The sequence below is a fragment of the Anabrus simplex genome, chromosome 13, assembly GCF_040414725.1.
Source record: "Anabrus simplex isolate iqAnaSimp1 chromosome 13, ASM4041472v1, whole genome shotgun sequence".
In the NCBI taxonomy this organism is placed as follows: domain Eukaryota; kingdom Metazoa; phylum Arthropoda; class Insecta; order Orthoptera; family Tettigoniidae; genus Anabrus; species Anabrus simplex.
The window spans coordinates 36,946,989-36,958,346 of record NC_090277.1 but is presented as its reverse complement, the minus strand read 5'-3'; the positions used below and the strand labels follow the sequence as shown (position 1 = coordinate 36,958,346).

Below are 11,358 nucleotides of genomic sequence, written 5' to 3'. Positions count from 1 at the left end.
AAAAGAAATAAATAATAACTTAAATCCCGACCTCAATAAACAAATCAAAGAATTAAAAACTAAAATCAACGAAAGTGATATAATAGTAACCAAAGCTGATAAAGGGGACACAACAGTCATTTTAAATAAGCATGATTACATTGAGAAAACAGAAGAATTTTTTTTCCAATGGAGCCTATTCGATAATACAGAAAGATCCTACAGTCAAAATTCAACGGAATCTAAAGAAATTGCTTAAAAATTCGTCTTTCCTCTTTAATGAACTAGAGTGTCAGAAGTGTCAAAGTCCATAAAGCTAATATACCCATGCGACCTATAAACAACTGCATGAATAGCCCAACGTATAAGACTTCTAAATGTATACACAATTTTTTTAAAAAGCACTATAAATTTTACAATAATTCTACAATCAATAACTCAATAGAATTCTGTGATAAGCTTAATAAATTCGAACTGCAACCGTATCATAAAATGTGTTCATATGATATAACTAACATGTACGCTTGCATTCCGATTAATGAAACCATTAATATAATCAAACTTAATTTTTTCAGTCACAGCAAATTAAGTAGGTGTGAAATAGAAGAATTCATAAATTTATTGAGATTTGTTTTAAATAATAATTACTTCACATTTAATCAAAAGATATATCATCAAATGTGCTTGGGAATGGGTGACCCTGTATCTGGTATACTAGCTAACATTTATATGGATCATTTAGAACATGTTAAAAGTTTGAATAACATAGAAGGACTAAACCTTTGGCAGAGATACGTGGATGACACGTTTGTTATAATAGACAGTAAAATGAATAATAGTGATAATATTTTGGATTTTAAAAATAAATTAGACAGTAACATAAAAATAACAGCTATAAAACAGAGATGGTTAACAAAATCATTAATAAGGTGAAAATAAAATTGGCCACAAGGCTCATAACAGATAAAAATAAGAAATCCAAATTTGTAACTTTTACATTTACTAACCCAGCTATATACGAAGTAACTAATACCATCAAAAACATGATATTAACATTGCCATCAAAACCCAAAACACGAACCGAAATATTTTCTTCAACCACAATTCAGTTAATATAAATAGTAATCAATAACAAGGATCTGGAATATATAGGCTTGTATGTGCAGAATGCAATTTTTCATATGTTGGCCAAACTGGCCGAAGCTTTATGATAAGATATCCCGAACATGTAAATGCAGCCAAACACAAGAAATATTCTGCAATGGGAGCACACATGCTAGAAACTGGACACAGTTTTACAACTATTGAAAGGGATTTAAGAATTTTAAGAAGAGTAGAAAAAGGAAAAGAAATGACGGAATTAGAAAACATATACATTCATTTAGATCAGCAATACAACAAAAATAAAAACCTAAATGACGAAATTGAAATAAAGAACCCATTCTTAGTACAATTACCGGAACTAATGAAATTGCTTAAATCTGACATAAATAAAATCTATAAACATTTTAATCCGACAAAAGTTAATGGCTTATTGACGCAAACAAACTCAACTCCTCCCCTACTTCTCCTAGGCAGTTCCCTCCACAATCTATTGCAGCTATCAATGCACCGCCTACCTTCACTTCCCCTTCCCACTCCCTGCCAAAACGTAAACTCATCCACACTCACTCATATAATACAAGGAGTGCAAACAGAACAAGTAGTTCTCAAGTGGTTAGGAGTAACACTGGACAATTATGCAGCAGAAAGAAAAGTGACAATTCTTTCGATAAGAAGTTTATACAGAATTATAATCAAAACCATAAACATATATTTTTTATCTTTCATTACAGATATACCAACAAGCCCAATTTGGAACATACGAGAAAATTCAAATTCTACATCACATTAGAAAGTGTTTATTCACCAACAAGTTTGTTCATGAAAATTCTTCTCGTATTGATAACATAAAATTAATGTCAATACATTTTGTACAAATGTTACTCCAGCATCATCGAGAACAAGTTAAATGTTCATAACATAAGCAATTATCAACAGTAGAAAAGTGTTAATACAAAGTTTCAACGACAATCATACAAGTCAAGCAACATTGAATCAATACAATTAGCCAGATCTCAAAAGGTTTTTAAAAATATATTTAAAGGATTTTCAGCTGATGAGTTTTGTCAATAAAATGTTAGACTTACATAGATTTTAGACAAATATGTTTTAACTTGAAGACATAATTTTACTGTTATAGGACCTGTAAAATATTATAAGATTTGTCAATCAGATTTACAAGCATAATCTTAATCCAATATAATAGATTCGTGATCTTATATAACCTTAAATAATAATTGGCTGATGATGCTCACAAAAAAGGAGCGGAACATGTACCATATCAACAACTTAATAAATATGTAAGTTTTAACTACGTTTTTATTGTATTGAATAGGTGGTAATTAACAAAATTATAAGAATTTTTATCATAAGTAGATCTTCAATACGGACAAAAAATGAAATTTATAACCTGCAAAATAAGTGGTATGCTCCGAGCTGTCAGTGGAGCGATGGCATGGGAGGACATCAGTAGATGAATAAGTTGGTGTCTTTAAAGTAGGAAGGATCACAAAATGAAGATAAAGTTGGAATTCAAGAGGACAAATTGGGGCAAATATTTGTTTATAGGAAGGGGAGTTAGGGATTGGAATAAATTACCAATTGAGATGTTCAATTAATTCCAATTTCTTTGCAATCATTTAAGAAAAGGCTAGGAAAACAACAGATAGAGAATCTGCCACCTGGGCAATAGAACTAAATGCAGATCAGTAGTGATTGATTGATTTATTGATTCATTGGAAGAATAATCTGAATGTGGTGCTGGTATAACATGAGATCTATAGTGGAACCTAAGTAAGATATGGTATTTGTGGTCATGAAGCTGTTTTTGTTGTAGTTAAAAATAAATATGATAGAAAGGAAGGTATTAAAATTAGGACTATTAGGCAGTACAATATGGCAGATACAAGAGGCATGAGGAAGATATAAAAAAGTAACCCAATTGGTGGAAAATGGTAAATAAAAATGTAAACAGACTCTGGGATGGGTTTAAAGTAACTGTTAAAGAATGTTAAAAGAGGTTTGTACCTTTAGAGGTGGTAAGGAATGGTAAGGACCCACTATATTCTAACAAAGAAATAAAGAGATTAAGAAGGAGATTCAGGTTGGAAAGAAATAGAGTTAGAAATGGCTGTGGAAGGATAACTTAAAGGGACATAATAGGAAATTGAATCTAGCAATGAAGCCAGAAGGGAAACATGATGGCAAGCACAATTGGCACTCAGACAAATTTTAGTCAAAAATGGAAGGGTTTAAATAGGTACTCCAAGGCAGAAACAGATTCCAAGAGAGACATTCCGGGAATCATTAATGAACAAGGGGAGTTTGTTGGCAAGGATCTTCAAAAGGCTGAAGTATTCAGTCAGCAGTATGTAAAGATTATTGGTTACAAGAATAATGTTCGGATGGAGGAGGTGACTAACACTAAAGTAGTATTAAAATTTACCCATGATAACAATGACATTTACAGTAAGCAAAACGTTCAAGACTAGAAAAGCAGCTGGAATTGATAAAGTTTTGAGGGATATACTAAAAACAATGGGTTGGGATATAGTACCATATCTGAAGTACTGTACCAGTACTTACTTGATTATTATTTGCATGAAGGAGCTGTACCAAATGAACGGAGAGTAGCTATAGTAGCACCTGAATATAAAGGAAAAGGTGATAGACATTACAGGCCAGTCAGTTTGACACTCATTGCATGTAAGCTTTGGTTCTGATAATATCAGACATGTTTGCAAAAATAATAACTGGTTATAGAAGGCAGTTTGGGTTTAGGAAAGGTTGTTCCACTGAAGCTCAAATTGTACAATTCCAGCAAGGTATAGAAAATATCCTGGGCTCAGGTCAAATGGACTGTATTAAGTTTTACCTATCTAAGTCAATTTATAGGGTGGATCATGGGAGACTACTGACAAAAATGAGTGTAATTAGATTAGACAAAATAGTGACTGAATGGGTAGCCATACTTCTAGAAAACAGATCTCAGAGAATGAAGGTAGGTGAAGCTTTATCTGACCCTGTAATAATTAAGAGGGGAATTTCTCAAGGCAGTATTATTGGACCTTTATGTTTTCTTATACCATATATATAAGTGATATGAGTAAAGAACCGGAACTTGAATTAGAGAGAAGGCTTTTTGAGGATGATGTTATTCTCTATGATAAAACAATAAGTTAGGTACCGGTACAAGTTTGTGAGCAACTGTAAAATGACCTTGATAATGTTGTGAGAAGGGCAATATGACGATAAACGTGGTTAAAAGTCAGGTTGTGAGTTTCATAAACAGGAAATGTCCTCTCAGTTTTAATTATTGGTTTGACGGGGTGAACGTTCCTTGTGGGGTTCGTTGTAAGTACCTAGGTGTTAATGTAAGGAGTGATCACCATTTGGGTACCGTAATCACATAAATATAACAGCACATGATTAAGAGGGCATTTAGGGGTTGTAGTAAGGCTGTAAAGGAGAGAGCAAATAAGTGTCTGGTAAGACCCCAAATAGAGTATGGTTCCAGTGTATAGGACCCTCACCAGGATTACTTGCTTCAAGAACTGGAAAAAAACCCTAAGGAAAGCAGCGTGATTTGTTCTGGGCGATTTCCGATCAAAGGGTAACATCACAAAAATGTTGAAAAGTATGGGCTGGGAAGACCTGGGAGAGAGGAGATGAGCTGCTGGACTAAGTGGTATGTTCCGAGCTGTCAGTGTATAGATGGCGTCGAATGACATCAGTCGACAAATAAGTTTGATTGGTGTCTTTAAAAAGTAGGAAAGATCAAAATATGAAGATAAAGCTGGAATTCATGAGGACAAATTAGGCCAAATATTCGTTTATACATGTAAAGATTGTTTTTGTTTTGCACGGCATGTGTGAGTTTTCAATAGTAAAAAATTGGAATAACTTACCAACTCACCAACAGAGATGTTCAAAAAATTTCCAATATCTTTGCAATCATTTAAGGAAAGCTAGGAAAACAACAGATATCGAATCTGCCCCCAGGGCGACTACACTAAATGCAGATCAGTAGTGATTGATTGAGGTGTGATGACGCATGTTTAATGAGGTCAGAGAGCTGTTATTATTATTATTATTATTATTATTATTATTATTATTATTATTATTATTATTATTATTATTATTATTATTATTATTATATGTCCGTAATTTTTCGACCAAGTGCGAAATGATTCAATACAGCTGCAGTGAAACGGCGTTAATGACAGAACACGACTGCGATTTCAGCGACAAAAGTTGGCTTGGTTTTATCTTGCTCCTGTAAAGTTTTTGTATAATGTAGTACGTTATGACGTACTTCCTCCGTGAAACTAGGTCTTGGCGAATGTGTCTGCCATACACCGTGACCGTGAATTTAAACAGTTGTTTATTAGAACTTCTGGTAACCTAGAATACATTGGAAGAATTTCTTCACACTTGTCGATCGGTAAGCAGAAAATAAATACACGTTCGGTAAGTATAGTGCAATAAATGTTCGAACACTGTTAGCAGTGCGATGTTTGTAGGCTTAATTTGTGTAAATAATTCAACGCTTTTCCCCCAAAACTAACAGTACAGATCTTTTATCTCAAGCGAAATGTTGCTTGCACTACCATAAGTCAGTTTCTCCTTGTGTAGAATATTTATTTCCGTTGGTTAACTTGTCGTTACACATTGTTTATGCTCTGATTTATACTCCTGTAATGCTTTACTTTGGCACTCAAATATCTGTTTTCTTTGTTATTGCCCAGTTTCATACTGGGTTTTATTACTGCTTTAAGCGATTAGTACCGAGGGTGTTTTGTATGGCCCAAGCGTACCGTAATAGTTTTAAATTTCCAAGTAAGATAATTACCAATGTCCGGTTCGGTTTCGAAGTGGTAGGTTTGTTGTTTAATATTCAGTTTTTTGTACGTATCGCCATACTTCAAGCAGTTTTACTCTCACCATTCTATTTATTATTTATGGTTCGTTTCATTACGGAATTGTGGTGATTTTTTTTTCTTTTTCTGCAACCGTTCACTGTAAACCCCTAACCTCCGCTGCCATTTGGAGGAATTTTGATTTAACTCAAAATGTCGACGTATTACATGATGTAGTGCGTTACATTTCCACGATTGTGTACTGTCCGCACACTTTATCGTGATGCATTTGCGTACGGGGCGAGGAGTAAGGAGGGAGCTGTCCCGGTATCGATAGTGCTGCCTGGTGCTGCCAACAGAATGAAAATGAAATCTGAATTGAATCGAGAAGACGATCGATCGATATGAAATTTCTAAACCGTTATCATCTTAAGCCAACAACTATGTCACATACACATTATATAACATTATAAAACATATCTCTCGATGCGAATCTTGTTCCTAGCATGAATTCTATACTTTGACTTTGATGTGTAAACAACAACAGTACCAGTACGTAAAGTTTACGCCAGATGTCGCACAACGATGCTTAAGCGATTCATAGTATGTGTTTCAGAGGTTGCCAGTATGAATCTCGAAGATCGCCGAGGTCGACCGATTCAGCACTAGGATGTAAATGCACCAAGATAAAGTGTGCGGATAGTAGTTGTCTTTGTACCTGCGCACTTTTTAGCGATAGATTTACACGTTACTGCTGAATCGGTCGACTTCGGTTCTTCGAGATTCGTATTGGCAACCTTTGAAACACAAACTAAGAATAGCTTCGCTGTGCGACATCTGGCGTACACCTTACGTACTCGTACTGTTGTTGTTTACACAGCAAAGCCAAACTATAGAATTCATGCTAGGAACAAGTTTCGCATCGAGAAATTTTATATAGTATATAGGTTTAGAAAATTCATATCGATCGATCATATTATCGATACAATTCAGATTTCATTTCCATTCAGTTGGCAGTACTTCCGGAACCGTCAGTGCTCCCTCCTTACTCCACAACCCAGTACAAAAATCTATCACTAAAAAGTGCGCGTACAATATATAGCCTAACACGTTAGCTGCTATGCAGATTACATATTCCCACCCCCAAGAGCTGAAAAAGGAAAAATTATATAAAACTTACCATATGTTCTAAAAAATCCAAACATATGCCTATAAGGATGATACATGCCTAAATTAAAACTTCTGAAGACGTCTAAGTCTGTGGGTCGGATCGCTGCCTACGAGATATACAAGGCCGGGACATAGCTACTAATTTGTCGCTGAAAAAGCGGCCCGACCGTGTTCACGGTTTGGCCGCTAGATGTCAGGTTTCCATTCTGTTCTTGGCAGACTTTAACATTGCAATATGCGGAGTAATTGTGATGCTGTGTTGACTTTGTGCTATTTATTTTGAATATGATTTCTGTATGTGAGTGTCTGTGAGGTTGAGAAGAAGGTGCACTGTTGTGTACCTCTCTGTATTGCAGATGACACTAAAAAAGCATGAAAATTGTCGTTCCATAGTTTACCTTCCGAATTTAATTTTCTTCTTCTTTCTTCGTCGGTTTACCCTCTAGGGTCGGTTTTTCCCTCAGACTCAGTGAGGGATCCCACCTCTACCGCCTTAAATGTACCTAGTGTCCTGGAGCGCCAGACTTTGGGTCGAGGGTACAGCTGGGAAGGATAACCAGTACCTCGCCCATTCAGCCTCACCTGCTATGCTGAACAGGAGCCTTGTGGAGGGATGGGAAGATTGGACAGGCAGGAAAGAAGGAAGGAACCGGCCGTGGCCTTAAGTTAGGTACTATTTTGGCACTTGCCTGGAGGAGAAGTGGGAACCACGGAAAACCACTTTGAGGATGGCTGAGGTGGGAATCGAACCCACCTATACTCAGTTGACCCTCCGAGGCTGAGTGGACCCCATTCCAGCCATCGTACCACTTTTCAAGTTTCGTGGCAGGGCTGGGAATCGAACCCGGGGACCTCCGGGGGTGACAGCTAATCAAACTAACCACAACACCACAGAGGCGAACACAAATTTAGTTTTACAGGAAGATAAAAAGTACGGTGAAACGACGCATAATTTTTGCGTCCTCTGTCATAGGAAAGCACTTACCAGTTACAGATTTCTGTGATCCTTGCCCTGCCTAACTCTACGGTATCAGAAGACACTAAAAAATTACATAGGATTTTCTAATGGCGAAACGGGCATAACATTGCTCACTAAACAGCGGCTTCAATACAAATGTCAAAACATCAGATGTGCGGAGGAAAAAATTGGATCGTTGATAATTGGTGAATGGGTGATTAAACTCAAAGTTATTTATGACCGCAATCTCGATTCGCTTATCGGATACTCTGAGGCACAGTTAAAGGAATCGGTAAGAAGTGACAAACTCGCTATCAGATTTCTCTGCTTCTTTCGTGAATTACCTATTTCGTTTAAGCATGTTGTATGATATACGTTGTAGAAGATAAGTCAAACAATTGCTCTTGGTCTATCTTTGATCTCTTATCTGTTTGCTGCCTTTCTGAAATTACTAGTTTTAATGAATTTTTATAGTTTTTCATATTCGAACATGTTGCAATGATCGAGCGAGACAGAACAATAAAGAGAACTCTATCGGCACTTGTCGGAAGTATCTCAAGGATGAGTCTAGTGTGCCGTATTTCCCAGCCTTGTGTATCTCGTAGGCAACGGTGGGATTTAGCCCCTCAGCACCGTGCGCTACACCACTTTTCACTATTCTGTTGAAAATCTTATGTTATAATGAAATATATGACAATAATTACTGTTTATGACATGTTTTAAATTGAAAGATTGTAAAAACCACATTTAACTCTATTAATGTTGTTTTTCACTATGTACAATAATTTACAGCTCCACCCACCATCCACTGTTTGGTCCACTTAAATGTATTTGTGGTATTTGTCAAAGCAACTAACCAGGCAAAACCCTGGCAAATCTGGACAGCCAGAACAGACAAATGTTGATTGTTTTTTTACTTCCTGCTGTATAGCAGACCCCGCACTTTTTGTATTTGGTTCCTCCTTTGGAGTCTCCCTCATCATTTTTGTCGTAGGACAGATATCCTAATTATGATGAAACATTCAATAATTGTATTTTGAAGTTTTACGATGAGTCGAAAGTATTATGTTATTATATTTATGTTTCGTGTCCCTGGACGTATAACGTACATATGTTTATCCTCCTTAACATAGCAACGGACGTACGTACACACAGATTTCGAATATGGCATCAAGAAACAGCACCATTAAGTCTCTGGTGTGAAACGTATATTTTCTTTGTAGATTGTTTAGGAGAGCGATTGTTTTGATTGTGAGGAATAAAAATGTTAAGCCGGTGGTGTTTAGAAAAGAAGCGAGATTGACGAGACTGGGATAAGTTTCGTAGTGACAATAAAGTTGTATAGAAATACATAAACGTGTTCTCGTGTGATATTTTAATTTCGTAAATTTAAAAAATCGCAAATAGAGAATGACATTTTTCACCCACCGATGTAAGTTTGTCTTTCTCAGAGGAGTGCGCACTAGCTCTGCTTGATGGCGTGGCAGCAGTTATTCCACTATTCGTAGGCGAAAGTCATATAAAACCATTTTCGGTTTTCCAAGCCTGGTATTATGCATATTGTATAAGTGAAAATCATTGGTGATCATAGGTTGAATGATGTGGAGAAAATTGTTTTGCGAAGGGTTTTCCTTTGAAAAGGATATTATGCCTTGAGTTGGTCACATCGATCCGTCCCTTTTACGTGTGTATTATATTGCACTATTGGCAAAGTCTTTTATTTTTCTTCGCCTCTTTATTTGTGACAGTGACCATTGTATTCTCAAATTGCGAGGAAATGTATTGTACCACTCGCTTGTCCCTCCATTTGCCCACCATAATTCCCTCAGCATACTGAGCGATAGTTCCACCTTCAGGCAGTATTGCCGTCTTCACAGTTGGAGGGTTGTGCTGCCGGTCAGCTCGGAGTGTTTCTGTACTGTATGTATTTTCTGACAGCAGCTTAGATGCTAGGGAAAATCTATTATAATAATTGTCCATGAACACGGCATAGCCATTGTTCAGATGTTGCTCTAAAGGATGCATAACCACATTTGTAGAGTGTCCTTTCCCAGACAACTGGTCGTCGGCTCTGGCATACACAATAAATTTGAAAGTGAGGCCCTCAGGTTCATTTAGAGCATAAGTTTTATGCCATACTTATGCCCTGTTGCATTTATATACTGCTAGAAGATCAAGTGACCCTGCCAAAGTACCATAGCTTCATCAATGAACAGTTCCCGTGAAGGATATAAATGCTAGACATTTTATTGTTGAAAAAATCAATAATTTTTCTCACCATTCCAGCCTGTCTAATGACTGGGGTTTGGGATCATTGATAAGTCTAGCCAAGGAAAAGTGTAGGCATCATAATATAAGTAGAAAACAATCTCGGCTCATATACTGTCAAAACGCAGGAACATTGAAAATCCTGTGAGTTTTCCAATAATCTTTGAGCCTGCTCATTCACAATGTTCCTGTATGAATCAGCAAACCAAAAAATGTCTTTAGTTCATTGACATCGACATCATTCCATCTTGCAATGCGTAATTTCTCCTTTGTGCTTGGCCCACAAAAAACTCTAACTCATAATTGTTTGTCTCACGACAAACAAATTCCAAAAAAATTATTATCAAACAACAATAGAATCCGGTCAGTAGGTTTGTTTTCTCCCAGTATCGGTACTAGCAGTTCGTTTTCTTTGCTAAATTGTATATTCTTCAAGCCGAATGTTCGATTTAACCAGGTTGGGTTGAGTTCCGGTTCGTCCTCATTTTCCGAACTTTCTGTTTCAGAATCAGCACTTCCTTCACTCGTAAACTCATCATCACTGCCAGACAAATCGACACAACAACGAGCCATCACACACTCACAATAAAAACAATTTAAATATAATTCAAAATTATAACATATAGGCCTACTACTGCCACAATTGCAAAAAAGCACCAAAAGATGTGAACGACGAACGAAAATATATCACGCCACTACTAGTCGAGGTGCGTATGACATACAATGTGTTTTCGTCAAGAGCTGAGCTCACACTGACTGTTAGAAATGGCATGGCAATGCAGTCAGGATCTGGGTCACGCGCACTAGCGGGAAGCCGGATCCAGTCCCTCAGCATTGAACGTGCTAAACTAGATGTTCTCGACGTAATCTAATAACCAAAATGTCTCTTTCAGATATATTAAATATTATTTAGAAAAACGTGTGGGAATATAACAATTATCATGCTCAAAGATTTTCTTGAAGGTTGTAATTGTCGTTGTTTGTGTCATCAGTCCATGGACTGATTTGATGCAGCCTTCCATC

General features: G+C 36.6%; 1 protein-coding gene across 3 annotated transcripts in view; it reads left to right on the top strand.

Annotated features, from left to right (window-relative positions):
- Positions 1–5,417: 5,417 nt before the first annotated feature.
- LOC136884690 (gastrula zinc finger protein XlCGF57.1) overlaps positions 5,418–11,358 on the top strand; it is a 66,501-nt gene continuing 60,560 nt past the window's right edge. For all 3 annotated transcript variants that reach the window (XM_067156962.2, XM_067156960.2, XM_067156959.2), the window contains exon 1: positions 5,418–5,550. The gene's annotated coding sequence lies outside the window, so the exon portion shown is untranslated. The remainder of the gene's footprint in view (positions 5,551–11,358) is intronic.